The following is a 14,695-nucleotide window of genomic DNA, read 5'->3' as shown; positions in this document are numbered from 1 at the left end:
AGCCTGTTCTAGGTCTGCCTGCCTTCAGCTTCAGTCCTGCCTGTCTTCAGCTTCAGTTCCGGTCCTGCTTGTTCCAGTCCTGCCTGTCTGCAGGTTCGGATCCAGTCCTGCTTGTACCAGACCTGTCTGTTTCCAGCCTTGATCCTTGTTTGGGTGGTTCGCCTGCCGCCGGCAGTGGCCTAAGAGCTCACTACTCATGACTCTGTGACCGATAGCAAAGGCCATGAGTTTGGTAGAACCATCCGCCTTGCAGAGGCTTCAGGATCACTCTCTTCAGCTTTCATGTCATTACGAAGTCATCCAAGGTTTGTCCTTATGCCTAGAACACCGCCAGCAATGCATGGAGGCGCATATGGACCACCGCCAACAATGCATAGAGGCACTCCAGAAGCACAGCCTGAAATCCCAAAGACTGTAGAGGATTCTTCAACCAGTGCCAAATAATTTTTGAGCTCCAAGTCCAAGATTTTCCTTCCGACAGAGCCCGGGTGGCTTATATTATTTCTTTGCTGTCTGGACAAGCCTTAGCGTGGGCATCTCCTCTTTGGGAAAAGGACGACCTGGTGCTTCATGATCTCCATAGTTTCTTGGAACAATTTAAACAAGTCTTTGAAGAGCCTCGAAAAGTCACATCTGTAGCTTCTGCACTCCTGAGATTAAAGCAGGGAACATGGACCCCGGGCGACTATGCTATAAGGTTCCGAACTCTGGCTTCTGAATTGACTTGGAACGAGAGTCTTGTTGTGGCCTTCTGGCAGAGGATGGCACCCCAAATTAAGGACGAATTGGCAGGACGTGATCTCCCAACTGGATTGGATGACCTTATTGGACTCTGCAACATGATAGATATTCGATTTCAAGAGCACAGACGAGAACTATGTTTAAACCTATCTTTTCTATCTTAATACCTATCTTTTCCTCAGAAAAGATAGGTATTAAGACACCAAGTTGTCGGTACACTGCACAGGCTCCTAGTCTGAGAGATACCCCTACTCTAGATCCTGTAGAACCTATGCAAATGGGTCGTACCTCACTCTTGGTGCAAGAGAAACAGAGGCGTCAGACCCAAAATGTATGTCTGTATTGCAGCAACAGTGGACCCTATGCAGACAGGTGCCCAAATAAACCTGGGTCCTTGAACCAAGGTCTGACTGCATGCACCACAGTGGGCTTAACCTCAAGTTCTCTTTGTACTCAATTCCTAATTCCAGCAGTACTCGATCTAGGTCAAGGAAAGGAGTATACTGAAGTTTTTCTGGATTCCGGGGCTGGTGGAAACTTTATAGACGAAGCCCTGGTCCGTCAATTTAACAATCCCACACAAGAATTACCTAGGATCATTCCAGTCTCTTCAGTCTATGGTCACATTCAAGGACACCTAAGGACACAAACAGTCCCAGTGCGCTTGTGTATTGGCGACCACAAGGAAGACATCATTCTATATGTCCTCCAGACAGCACTGCAACCCATTATTATTGGGTCTACCCTGGCTACAGAGACACAATTCGACCTTAGACTGGGGAAAAGGAGAGATCATGGCTTGGAGCGATTCATGCAGAAAACATCATCTCGTCTCTATTGCTTGAAGTTGTCGGTGAACAGCAGTACCAGGATTCTGACGCTTAGACTGATATCAGCAATCAACAGTCCTGGTATTCCGATGCTTCTGCAGGTCACTCTAGCCACCGCCTGCATAACCGATGTTCCATCCCAGACCAGTGAATTCCTCGCCGAAACCCGTACTACATCCAAGATTCAGATTCTCTCCAGCTGTTGTTCTAAGAAGACTCCTCAAGACTTGATGTCTTATACCATGCCTGAAGAACCAGACCCTAGATATAGGGGTTCAGGACATCCCTGTTACCAAGGGGCCTCATGGTCTCAAGGACAGCCCATCGCAGTCCGTGGGCTGTAGTAGTACTCTAGCTCTGTTCTCAAGGTCCAGCCCTATTGAGAAGATCCAGCCCTGTCTTCAATCTGCAAACTCGATTTCAACTTCTAGTCATGTAGTAACATAGTAGCCATCCAGTCTGCCCAACAAGATAACTCATATGTGCTACTTTTTGTGTACACCCTACTTTGATTTGTACCTGTGCTCTTCAGGGCACAGACAGTATAAGTCTGCCCAGCACTATCCCCGCCTCCCAACCACCAACCCCGCCTCCCGCCACCGGCTCTGGCACAGACCGTATAAGTCTGGCCAGCACTATCCCCGCCTCCCAACCACTATCCCCGCCTCCCACCACTGGCTCTGCCACCCAATCTTGACTAAGCTCCTGAGGATCCATTCCTTCGGCACAGGATTCCTTTATGCTTATCCCACGCATGTTTGAATTCCGTTACCGTTTTCATTTCCACCACCTCCCGTGGGAGGGCATTCCAAGCATCCACTACTCTCTCCGTGAAAAAATACTTCCTGACATTTTTCTTGAGTCTGCCCCCCTTCAATCTCATTTCATGTCCTCTCGTTCTACCGCCTTCGCATCTCCATGTTCATGCTCCTAAACTCACCAGCAGATTCCACCACAGATATCCCTGGAAACCCAGATCTCCCATGGGGACCACAGGAGCTTCTGGGGGAGGTACTGTCTAGGGTTACCATATGTCCGGGTTTCCCCGGACATGTCCTCTTTTTGAGGGCGCCGTCGGGAGTCCAGGCGGGTTTCCGAGTTTTCTCTATTTGTCCGGGTTTTTTCTCAGTTCGGGTCACATGACCATGACCTGTGCATGGGCTGACGCCGGCAGGCAGCAGCGTCTGTGCGTGTGCCAACCATCCAGATCAGCTGATCTACTTGTCTTGCACTGGGACCTTCTGTGCCTGCGCCAGCAGTGTCACCATGCACGCAAGGTCCTCATACAATGCACGCATCGGATGGCGGCTGGCTGGTGGGCAAAAAAGGAGCTCGAACTCGGAGAACAACAACAGGAGTAGGTCGGGAGTCGGGACCGGACGACGGCAAAGGGCCAAGGCACGGTGCATGCGTGCACCACAATGGCTCACTGCTTGTTTGATTGACCACATCCACGAATCCAGACACGATCATCACCGATGTCTCCTGAGCCATTGAGCCTCAGAGCCAGGCTGCCGGTAATGTTACTAAGGTGAGCAAAGCTTGAAGAGACGGAGGAATCAAGAAAAAGAGAGCTGCCTGAGACTGACAGAAGAGCCGTGCACCGCTTTCTGCGGCTGCAACTTGTCCAAAAAGTTTACCAGTTAGGTTTTTTCAAGTTCAACAGGCAGGCTGCAGCACAGTAGCAGACAGACTGTCACTTGTCTCCACGATCATAATTCCTCTGTCTCCCCCTCACACTGTTTTTTTGTTTCTTTATCAGCACAGCAGTGTTCCTCTTAATTAAAGCTTCCCAAAAATCCCACACCACACAAGGAAACCACCTTCCTCCACAGCAGGGAACTAATTTTTTTTCCAGGTGGTAAGGTTTCAGTGAGGCTTTTGCTTTTGTTAGTTATTATATTATTATGCAAACATTCAGGCGCCCCGTATAAGAGGCTTGGGGAGGCTTGGAGCGGCTAAGCCTCCCCAGTTCAACCATGACCTTCTCCTGCCTCCTGTTGGTACCTCCTGCCCTCCTCGAATTCGGGGCAGGAGCAAAAAAAAATTGTATCTTCCTCTCCTCGCCGGCGCCCCTCCCCACTCACTTCTTTTCTTACCTGGCTGCCTGCCCGATTCGCGAATCGCTTCCTCCCTTCCCCAGCAGGTCTGAGCACAGAAGAAAAAAAAAAGCTGCCGGTATAGAGCCATGTGCTGCAACACTCACTCACAGACAGCTCTGCCCGGAACCTCCTCCTGTGACAGACTTCCTGCTGCCGTTCCGGCAGAGCATGGCTGTGAGCCTTGAGTGAGTGTCACTGCACGTGGTTCTATACCGGCAGCTTTATTTTTCTTCTGTGCTCAGACCTGCTGGGGAAGGAGCCTTATGGATGTAAGCTCCACCGCTGGTACCACCCGTAACCCCACCCCCTTTAGCCTCCCCAAACAGTTGGGCCACCGACCGCCTATGCATTCACCAGAGCTCACACTGCCTGCCTAATGCTGTGCATCAGAAGCTGCCTGAGACTGACAGAAGCACAGGAGGGAACTAACGTTTTTTTTCTCAGGTGGTAAGGTTTCAGTGAGGCTTTTGCAAATATTCACCAGAGCTCACACTACCTGCCTAATGCCGTGCATGCATGTGCAACAGAGATTGGGCGCATACCTCACACAGAGTAATGAACATTTGCACGTACGCTACTCCATTGCATGCTATTCTCTTTTTTGCATATTTATTATTCAAGTCCTGAAAATCCAATTGGTTTGCAACCCTTCAAGAACGGGGTTTGAGATTCCCAAATTACCTACACTGCTTACACAGAAAGGGACCATCATTTTATTAGTATTATTTCTGCTTTATATCTACTTCCAGGAAACTGAAAATAAGCTGTAATTGAGTTGCTACTAAGGATAAAGCTGTTTCTTTTGTGGTTTCAGACTGCCGTAATAAACTCTACACTGTTGACTGATTTTGCTGAGCTGTGCTTTTTTTTCCCCACTCTAATGATGAAAAGTGCTTTACCAGCACAAAATAAGATATAACTCATCAACCAATTTGCAAGTCCTGTACTTTCATATCATTTGGAATCATAGAAAGATTTCAACCAGTTAGATGTAGGAAAACAAACAAACAAACAAATAAATAAATAAATAAATAAATAAGAAAACACTTCCATGCTCACCAGAGAACCTCTAAGAGTCAGTGCATGCCAATTTTGTACCAGTGGCATAAGTATGGGTGGGCTTGGCTGGGCACAAGTCTACCCAGTCTACTGGCCCCCAAAGCACCTCACTGGCAGTGCCTCACTCCTCTCTCTCTCATGGCAGCTGCCCATCTTTATCTAACCCCCCACCCCCATCTACCTTTGAGCTGTTGCCGGCAGCAATTCCTGTAAGCAACTTGCGTCAGCCCTGCAGGCTTCATTACTGTGTCCTGCCCTTGATGACATCACTTCCTGTTTCTTCACTGGCGAGGACGTGGTAGAGAAAAACCTGCAGGGCTGGTGCAGGTTGCTTACTGGAATCGCTGCAGGCGACGGCTTGGAGGTAGAACGAGGAGGGAGAGAGGAGCAGATGCCTGGTCCCATAACACACCCATTCCTTCAACCTTTTTTCACACAATCCCCACACCCCATCCCCCAGTCCTACTTTCAGAATTTCCCATATTTATTGTAGGTTTGGAAAGCCTTGCCTTAGTAAAAATAGAGTTTAGAAGTCAATCCCCCTGATATTCAGCTCTGTTTAACCATCCAGAACGGCTGCTGACCAGTTAAATAGCATTTAACCGGCTGTGTGCCAATACTCAGAGGGGGATTATCCCCCGCTGAATATTCCCGGTTAACGGCCAGCAGATAGCCAGTTATATCGGCCGATATAAGCTGCCAAGCACCTATTTTTAAAGCTGGTTTAGCGGCCATATTTGGCAGTGTGAAAACATATATGTGGAGGGGCATTTTCGAAAGAAACGTCTAAATCAGAATTTGGACGTTTTACAAAGACGTCCAAACTACAAACAGAAAAGAAGGTCATTTTAGAAAAAGATAGACGTCAATCTTTTGTGTTCGAAAATACTATGGATGTCCTGTGATTTGGACGTCCTTTTTTTTTTTGTCCATTTTCAAATAAAAGATGTCCAAATGCAAGACTTCCAAAAACAGAGGAGGAGTGGCTTAATGGTTAAAGCAGCAGGCTTTGATCCTAGCAACATGGGTTCAATTCCCACTGCTGCTCCTTGTGACTTTGGGAAAGTCAAATGCACAAGGGGCATTTTTGAATATGACATCTAAGTCTGAATTTGGACGTTTTTTGTAAAACGTCCAAAATCAGAACAGGAAAGGTCATTTTCTAAAAAAAAAAAAAAAGTCTATCTTTTCCGTTTGAAAATGGACCAAAAATACAACATCCAAATCACAAAACATTGTTCCAAATACATCCAAATACAAAATGCACAAAATACACAAGAAAATCCACAATAAAGTGAAACCATTCACATGTTCTAAATGTAGTAAAAGCTTTGGTTGTAATGTAAATCTCAACGTGCATCAGAAAGTCCACACGGGAGAGAAACCATTTGCTTGTATAGAGTCTGGTAAAAGCTTTGGTCAGAAGGTAAACCTCACAATGCACCAGAGAATACACACAGGAGTGAAACTATTTACAGTGGTGGAAATAAGTATTTGATCCCTTGCTGATTTTGTAAGTTTGCCCACTGACAAAGACATGAGCAGCCCATAATTGAAGGGTAGGTTATTGGTAACAGTGAGAGATAGCACATCACAAATTAAATCCGGAAAATCACATTGTGGAAAGTATATGAATTTATTTGCATTCTGCAGAGGGAAATAAGTATTTGATCCCCCACCAACCAGTAAGAGATCTGGCCCCTACAGACCAGGTAGATGCTCCAAATCAACTCGTTACCTGCATGACAGACAGCTGTCGGCAATGGTCACCTGTATGAAAGACACCTGTCCACAGACTCAGTGAATCAGTCAGACTCTAACCTCTACAAAATGGCCAAGAGCAAGGAGCTGTCTAAGGATGTCAGGGACAAGATCATACACCTGCACAAGGCTGGAATGGGCTACAAAACCATCAGTAAGACGCTGGGCGAGAAGGAGACAACTGTTGGTGCCATAGTAAGAAAATGGAAGAAGTACAAAATGACTGTCAATCGACAAAGATCTGGGGCTCCACGCAAAATCTCACCTCGTGGGGTATCCTTGATCATGAGGAAGGTTAGAAATCAGCCTACAACTACAAGGGGGGAACTTGTCAATGATCTCAAGGCAGCTGGGACCACTGTCACCACGAAAACCATTGGTAACACATTACGACATAACGGATTGCAATCCTGCAATGCCCGCAAGGTCCCCCTGCTCCGGAAGGCACATGTGACGGCCCGTCTGAAGTTTGCCAGTGAACACCTGGATGATGCCGAGAGTGATTGGGAGAAGGTGCTGTGGTCAGATGAGACAAAAATTGAGCTCTTTGGCATGAACTCAACTCGCCGTGTTTGGAGGAAGAGAAATGCTGCCTATGACCCAAAGAACACCGTGCCCACTGTCAAGCATGGAGGTGGAAATGTTATGTTTTGGGGGTGTTTCTCTGCTAAGGGCACAGGACTACTTCACCGCATCAATGGGAGAATGGATGGGGCCATGTACCGTACAATTCTGAGTGACAACCTCCTTCCCTCCGCCAGGGCCTTAAAAATGGGTCGTGGCTGGGTCTTCCAGCACGACAATGACCCAAAACATACAGCCAAGGCAACAAAGGAGTGGCTCAGGAAGAAGCACATTAGGGTCATGGAGTGGCCTAGCCAGTCACCAGACCTTAATCCCATTGAAAACTTATGGAGGGAGCTGAAGCTGCGAGTTGCCAAGCGACAGCCCAGAACTCTTAATGATTTAGAGATGATCTGCAAAGAGGAGTGGACCAAAATTCCTCCTGACATGTGTGCAAACCTCATCATCAACTACAGAAGACGTCTGACCGCTGTGCTTGCCAACAAGGGTTTTGCCACCAAGTATTAGGTCTTGTTTGCCAGAGGGATTAAATACTTATTTCCCTCTGCAGAATGCAAATAAATTCATATACTTTCCACAATGTGATTTTCAGGATTTAATTTGTGATGTGCTATCTCTCACTGTTACCAATAACCTACCCTTCAATTATGGGCTGCTCATGTCTTTGTCAGTGGGCAAACTTACAAAATCAGCAAGGGATCAAATACTTATTTCCACCACTGTACATGTCCTGAGTGTGGTAAAAGCTTTGGTTGGAAAGAAAGTCTCACATGGCATCAGAGAATCCACACAGGGATGAAACCATTTACATGCACTGAGGGAGTAAAAGCTTCAATTGCATTTGGACAGGTAATTAGGGAATGTACACTCTTGCTATGAAGTATGGAAAAATAGCACTCTGGTATTTAGATATATGTAATGAGACCTCCTTTTCATCTATAGATCTGAATTCAAAGCCCAAATCTACTGATAAACACTAGATACAAGGCTCAGATGTTATAAAAAAAAATAGAAAGCTTAGCATCAGGTAGAATAGTGGAAAAGTGACATCCCAGGAAAGCAATAGGGCAATGGAAGTTAAGTGCCAAAATGGGGGTGAAAAGGCTGTTCTATAACTTGGTATCGTACCTGCAAAGGGGCGTTCACGTACACGGCATGGGCTTTCTGACTATTTATGTTTAAATCTTTTTATTAATTGTAACAGAGCTGATACAAAGTATGCTTTGAAAAGAGACCATTACAAATTATCAATGCCATAACTCCAGTCACTATACAAATTTTTTTTTTCATTTTATCCACCCCTCCCCCTCTAATTTCGTTTCAACAAGTGTTATTGGTGATGTAACAGAATATGCGTCCCACCAGTTCAGTATACAATGGATCGAAAACCTTAAACAAAGCAGTCTAAACAAGAGCTGACTTTTACCTCATTGATAAGCTTTGTGACATGTATGAACTGACCCTCCCCCTTCCCCCTCCCCATACTTTAATTGTTAACTATTTTTTATTGATGATTCATCCTGTCAAACATAAACCAATAAATTCACTCACTGTGTAATCATTCAATCATAACACAAGTATACATCTGTATCAAATCTTACATCATCTTCCTTATTTCACAGTTTCCCCTGCTACCCCCGCCCCCCTCCTCATTTGTCCCTTTATCTATGGCTACTAATTTCATGGTATTGATACTATCAATGTCTATTACAGGTATTAACCAGACCAAAGTCCGCAACTGCTTCATGTTGCACTGTCTAGGGCGGTCCCAATTTGTTAAGCACTGCACTTCTAGCCTTGGAGGAGATATGTTGTAAATAGTTAGACCATATCTTAACAAATATTTTCCTTTTCTTCGGAGCACTGTACGCCTCCCTGGCCTCCCAGAGCATTAACTCGTGTAGTCTGTTTCTCCAGTACCAAAAGGTTGGAGGTTCGGCCTGCAACCAATGTTTAAGTATATATTTTTTCCCCACTGCGTAGGCCTTACACAAAAATAGCTCCTGATCTTTATCAGAGTCCCATACGCATTTCTTTTATTCAAAAGCACTCCCCTCCATGAGGGTAACAATCTATGTCCCAAAAGTTGTTCGAAATATGTCTGCAACATTTTCCAAATGTGTTTTATATTAGCACATCGCCAAAATGCGTGTAAAAATGTGTTATTGTCTTCATGGCACTTTGGGCATTGTACATCTGTTATCCATCCTGCCTTTACTGCTTGTGATTGCGATATGTATCCCCTGTGAATTACCCTGTATTGACTCTCCTGTAATTCCGCCCCTCCCACTTGTCCCGGGATATCTTTTATCAATTTTGCAAAATCGATACCTGTCAGCTCATATCCTAGATCTTTACTCCATGACTTTTCAAGTGTCTCATATACATTGGGGGGGGGGGGGGGGGCTAAGGGTCTCCAACACTTTGTGTAAACTCGATATGGACACCTGCCCATGCACATCCCCTTTCAAAAAATCACGAATCTTGGATCCCAACCTCGTGCCCAGAGCAGTTTGGTCCATACTGAACCAATAGTGATGTAATTGCCGATATGTATAATGATCCTTAGCGGTTAGAGATAATCTCTGCCTCATGTCATTAAAGCTATACAGGACCCCCTCTTCATTCACTAAGTGTTCTAGTAAGGTAATACCCTGTGCCGACCATCTCTCAAATAACCCCTTTTCCAGCCCTGGTAGGAAGTCTCCAATCCCACACAATAGGAGCTGATCACTAACATTGGGATTATATTTCCAAGACTGCATAATTAATCTCCATACCCTTCTCAAAGGTTGAAGCAATATACTGTTTCTTGCACAAACTGGTAAACTTTTTGTTTTTGCATGTAACAAGAAGTTCAGATGCCAGGGCCTAAATAATGCTTGCTCCCAGCTTAATGGTGTATACTGAGTGGTATTACAGACCCAGTCCCTGAGATGTCTCGTAAGACATGCCTGGTTGTACCTTTTAATACAGGGTAATCCCATTCCACCCCGTGCCCACCCATCTTTCAAGTAGTCAAAGCGCACCTTGGATTTCTTCCCTCCCCATAAAAATCCCCGACAAATCTTATTCAACTGTCATAGATCCTTACTGTTTATGTGTATTGGTAGCACCTGCAGCAGATAAAGCCATCTAGGGAATATGATCATTTTAAATAGATTTATTCGGCCCATTAATGATATCGGTAAGGGGTTCCATCGTTCAATAGACTGTCTAGTATCCTGTAATTGTTTTGCTACATTAATTGTATAGATTTTTGTGGTGTCCATTGTCAAGCGAATTCCCAAATACCTAAAGGATTCCTCTGCCCATCTCAATGGTAAGTGTCTCAACCTATCTCTTATTTGATCTCCCTCCCTCTGCAAGACTTCAGACTTCTCTAGGTTGAGCTTAAATCCAGAGAAGTCACCATATTCTGCCATACACTCTAAAAGAGCCGGCAACGATGTTTCTGGTTGGATTACATGAGCTAGTAAATCATCAGTGAAAGCTGCTATTTTAAAAATTTCCGATCCCATCTGAATACCTTGTACATCAGGTGTCTTCTGTATATCTCTTATCAATGGGTCCAAAGTTAGAACAAACAATAGGGGCGACAATGGGCATCCCTGTCTTGTCCCCCGATTTATGGGAAACGGCGAGGACAAGATACCATTGATCCCCACCTGAGCTTGTGGCAAATAGTATAAAGCTTGAATCGCTTCTTGAAAGAACCCCTTTATACCATAGGCGTCTAAAGTTCCAAATAAAAAACCCCATACAACTCTATCAAACACCTTTTCGGCGTCAAAACTAACTAGTACCGATGGCGTGGCCTGTTTAGATGTCTTCTCCAAGGTTGTCAAAATCTTCCTCATATTTTTGGTAATAGTTCTACCCTGTACAAATCCCACCTGAGATTCCTCAATTAGATCGGGCAATATTCGAGATAGACGATTTGCTAAGACTTTAGCGAATAGTTTAGCTTCATAATTAAGCAGTGATATTGGCCTATAGGATTCAGGTTTCTGGATATCCCTCCCTGGTTTTGGAATCACTATGATTTGTGCTGTCCTTAGAGAGGCGGGCATTTGTTTCTCCTGCACTATAGCATTAAACATTGAAGTAAGTGGTGTTACTATTTCGTCTTTTAATAATTTATAGAATTCTCCTCTGTACCCATCCGGGCCCGGAGCTTTCCCCAAAGGCCCCTGCTGAATAGCCCATGAGACTTCCTCTACTACAATGGGAGCGTTTAACATATCTAAGCTTGTTACATCTATTTGTGGGAGATCCTGTCCATCAAAATAGATCTCACTATCTAACGCGGGTGGATCTGGGATGGCGTATAGATTCTTATAATATTCTTGCATAATTTTATTAATTTGAATATCCTCGTTTTCTAAGGTTCCTGTAGCTGATTGCAATGCATTTATCTTATAGGGGCCTTGCTGAGACTTTGCCAGTCTGGCCAGCATTCTTCCACTTTTGTTGGCATATTTGTATAATTGATATCTATAATAAGTATAATTTTTTTTTGCCCTACAGTGCAACCTCTCATTCAATGTTTGTTGTAATTCCAAAAGTTGGGCTTTTAGTGCTATGGTGTGATGTCGGCCATATTCTCGCCTAACCCTTGTTATTTCTTTTTCTAACCGAAACTGTTCCTTCTCCCATACCTTTTTTTGGTGACTAGTATAGGCAATTGTCTCCCCTCTAAGTACGGCCTTGGCCGTATCCCAATAAAGTATTGGGGTCGTCCTATGTGCCTGGTTAGCGTCTTGAAATTGCTTATATTTTTTAAGTATGAACTCTTTAAAATTCGGATCTTTATATAATCGAGGAGGAAATCTCCACTGAAATAAACCAGGCCTTCTTTCTGATGTATCCCACATTACTGTTACCATGGCATGGTCTGATATTTTAATAGGGCCTATGTCCGCTGCACGAATTTGTGTAAAGAGGGGTCAAGAGATAAATATGTAGTCTATCCTTGACATGGTGCCGTGCGCCCGTGACAGGTGAGTATAGTCACGCTCTGATTGATGCAATGTTCTCCACACGTCCACCAGTCCAAGGACCTCACTCAACATTACTATCCCTCTGGATTCCACTCCTGCCCCCCTCTTCTCCCCCTGCGACCTGTCTATTTTGGGATCTCCCACCCCATTGAAGTCCCCTCCCACCAACAGGGGGGTTCCTTCGAAACTTATTAAATGTCGCAGAAGTTGTTTATAAAATCCTTTGACATATGTATTAGGAGCGTAAACGTTACATAGAACCACTGATTGACGCTCTACTGTTAAATGTGCCAATACAAACCTACCTTCCTTATCGGCAATGATTTTATGTGTCTCAACCTGGATCCCTTTCTTAATCAGTATTATGACCCCCGCTTTTTTAGCCTGTGCCGGAGATTCATAATATGTACCCACCCACCAGCGACATAGTTTCTCATGTTCTTTGGCATTTAAATGTGTTTCTTGCAGCATCACAATTGTGACTTTCTGCTTATGAAGTTCCTGGAGAATTTTCTGTCTTTTTATCGGTGAAAATATCCCTCCCACATTCCAGGACACTACTTTAAGGGTCATCCCCCATGCTCTTTGATGCTAAAACCCATGATTCTAAGATTTCATTATTTGGGCAGAAGGGGCATTGTGCCCCCACCACTAATGACTAGACAGTGTGCCTCCTAAACATGCTTTGTCTGAGATGTTATTACCGTTTTTCTGTACTTCAACTACCATGAAATGTGTGTTCCTCATTGTCCCTCCCTTTACCCTCCCCCCTCCCCGGCTTCCCAAACCCCCTCCACACCTTGCAGCACCCGTGTGCTTTACTTCCGTGCACCGGATCCAGGATCCCACCCGATCCATTAAACTATATCATTAAATACTTGTCGTCCCCCCTGTTTCCTTGCAAATTAAACCAACAACTGTATAACTACAAACTGCAAAACTATCACATCAACTGCAAATAATCATGACTCATCTGTCCAATTCTGCTTCTCCACATCTGTTCGTCCAGGCTCTTTTTATTCCCTCTAAGTCTTTGTTCAGGTGTTTCCCGAAGTGTTTAGTCTGTCTTCCTCCAACCGATCCACAAATGCTTGGGCGGCTTCTACCGTGTCACAATACTTTACTGTACCGTTGTGTTGGATTCTCAATTTAGCTGGGTATAATAAGCTGAACCTGACCTTCATCTTGTGTAGCCGTCCACAAACTGGTGAATACTGTTTACGTTGGAGTGATACTTTGGTAGAATAGTCCTGAAAACACAGTATCTTGTGGCCATCTATTTCCAATGCCTTCCCTTGCCGAAGGGCTGCTAGCACATCCATCTTATGCTGATAATGGAGTAAACGTAAGATGACCACTCTAGGCCTTGCATTAGCCTCCTTTCGCGGTCCCAAGCGGTGTGCCCTCTCAATCTTAAGTGGTCCGTTCATAGCTGAGTGAGGCAAAATCTTAGCAAGCCATGGCTCTAAAAAGCCCCTCAGTTCTGCATCAATTATAGATTCCGGTATTCCTACTAATCGGAGATTGTTCCTTCGAGAACGGTTCTCCAAGTCATCTACTTTTTCCTCCAGGATTGAAATTGTTTTTTGAAGATGTTCAATTGACTTTGATGTTTCCTGCGAGGAATCTTCCACGGACCCCAACCTCTGTTGAACCTCCTGGAATTCCGTGGTAAAGGAAGTTATTCTTTGATCCATTCCTTCAAGTTTATCAATAATTTGTTGGAGCTTATGGTTCATAGTGTCCTCCACAGCAGCTTTTACTTCTGTTACTATTTCTGAGGCCCAAGCAGAGCTAACCGATGGTGAGGACTGAAAACTTTTATCTGCCATCTTTGTTCCTCCGTTCTTGTTTTTTTCTAACTCTTTCTTGGTGCTTCTGGTCGCCATGTAATTGTACTGGAGTCGCCTGTATTTCGAATCTGCTTTCCAACAATAGATAGTTCTGCCCTGCCTTTGCAGCTACAGTGAAGGTAGATGTCTTTATATTTATAGTTTGTCTGATCCGGTCGTTGAAATCTACTCAATACAAGTCCTTTTATATCGCTAACCTCATCCTCCACGGATCAACTTGAGGAGCGCGTTTGGGAGCCATTCGTTTGACCTATTCCGCCTCTGTGCCGCTCACCTCAGGGGCACTTCGCTGCTTTTCTTGGCTCCCTTCTCTCTCACATGCGTCACACTGCTTGTTCGCCCATCTGTTTGCCCCTCCGGTTTGCCACTCCGATGCTGACTCGCATTAGCGGGTAGGAATATTTTCCCGTCAAATCCGTCTCCTTTACCAGTTCTTTTTACAACTGGAAGGTGCCTTCCGGCTATTACACGTCGCGACTCCACGCGGCCGCGAGCAAGCAGGATTTTATTTATTTCTACTCCTCATTCGAACCGGATGGGTCTTAATGTGTTCGGAGGCATACAGTGGGTATTCCGCTTCTCGTAGCTCTCTCTTCTACCATAATTTTGGGGCCGGTAGTGCTATTTCAGGTGGGATCCACGATCTTCGTCTTCAGGAGCTCAAATCGCGGCGGCCATCTTGACCGGCAGCTCCACCGGAAGTCGGGCATTCTGACTATTTAAACATGCACTTTATTGAATACTGTTAATGAAAAACGCTT

The sequence above is a fragment of the Microcaecilia unicolor genome, chromosome 8 (genome assembly GCF_901765095.1).
Source record: "Microcaecilia unicolor chromosome 8, aMicUni1.1, whole genome shotgun sequence".
Taxonomy (NCBI): domain Eukaryota; kingdom Metazoa; phylum Chordata; class Amphibia; order Gymnophiona; family Siphonopidae; genus Microcaecilia; species Microcaecilia unicolor.
This window is presented reverse-complemented; position numbering follows the sequence as displayed.